A 1,557-nucleotide genomic window follows, 5' to 3' on the forward strand; every position below is an offset into this window, starting at 1 on the left:
TTTCCCAATGCAACTCATCTTTTGATCTCCTGGCTGCTGGTACCAAGAGTGTTGATTGTGGAGCCAAGCAAACTGAAGCTGTTAACAATTTTGTGTGGCAAGAAGCTGTGCTGTAATCCCAGAGGTCCATGGTTCGGATCCGCCAGATGCTCTGCTAGAGAATGAGGGGCAATATCCTCCTGTACCAGTCAGATCCAATTTGATGGTACATGCACAAAAAGAATAAATTTTTTTTAAAAAATGACCCAGGGGATTCTAGAAAATAAATGGATTGAAGAATCACTTAAGAACTAAGAAACACATTAAAGATTTTTTTTTTAATACCTTGAGCTTTGTTTCTTAAAGATATTCTCTTCTAACACATTTGTTTGGGAATGGCCACAAAGGGGATAGATAGATAGATAGATAGATAGATAGATAGATAGATAGATAGATAGATAGATATAGATAGATGCCCTTTCAAAGCAAATTGGCCATCTAGACTATAAACTAGGCCTCCCGAAGGCCATCTGCACAGTGAAAGAAACAGACCTGGAATTTCTTTTTGGGAACATCTTTCAGTCTATGTGCAAATTTAGGTAATCCTTAATTCTATAAATTTCCACATGTTTTAAACCCACACCATGTTTCCCATCCCAACAATCAGTAGTGGAGGATGGTGTTCCCCCCCCCCACTACCATACATCAATAAGGCAGGTAATCACAAAGGGGGAGATGGCCCATCCTTCTCCCATTGAACAGCTAGTGGTCTCAGACCACTTCAGGATTGCTGTGCAGCTTCTTGTCACTAGGCTACCAGAGCTCAGGCTACCAGAGCTCCATTCCCAAACACTGTACTGTGGTTATCTTTGTATTATTTTGGTTTGGTATATTGACATAATAGGTATTGGTGAAGTGAGATGACTGGGAATGGGACATTTTGAATCAGATGATCATATGGGGTTTCTTTCATAATTAAAAAAGTCATTTCTAGATCCATCTTGAAATGCAATGTGGTGAGTGACAGGATAATATCCATATGCGTACAAGGAAGTCTGGTTAATATCACAATCATTCAAACATATGCACTGATAACTAGAGCCAAAGAGGAGGAAATAGAAGATTTCTACAAACTTTTGCAGTCAGAGATCGATCAAACATCCAATCAAGATGCATTAATAACAATGGATGACTGGAATGCAAAACTTGGGGAAAGGGAAGAAGGATCAGTAGCTGGAAAACACGGACTTAGTGACAGAAATGAAGCTGGAGATAGAATGATAGAGTTCTGCACATTCAATGATTTATTCATTGCAAATACCTTTTATAATAAACACAAACGCAGGCTATACACATGGATTTCTCCTAATAGTATGCATAGGTATCAAATAGATTACATCTGTGGAAAGATTTGCTGGAGAAGCTCAATATCAGCTGTGAAAACTAGGCCAGGTGAGGATTGTAGAACAGACCACCAACTACTCATATGCAAGTTCAAGCTGAAGTTGAAGAAAATTATATCAATTTACAGGAATAAAAATTCGGCCTAAGTCTATACCACCTGAATGGCAAAACCAT

Source organism: Elephantulus edwardii, unplaced genomic scaffold, assembly GCF_000299155.1.
Source record: "Elephantulus edwardii isolate Elephantulus edwardi_28Jun2011 unplaced genomic scaffold, EleEdw1.0 scaffold00367, whole genome shotgun sequence".
In the NCBI taxonomy this organism is placed as follows: Eukaryota; Metazoa; Chordata; class Mammalia; order Macroscelidea; family Macroscelididae; genus Elephantulus; species Elephantulus edwardii.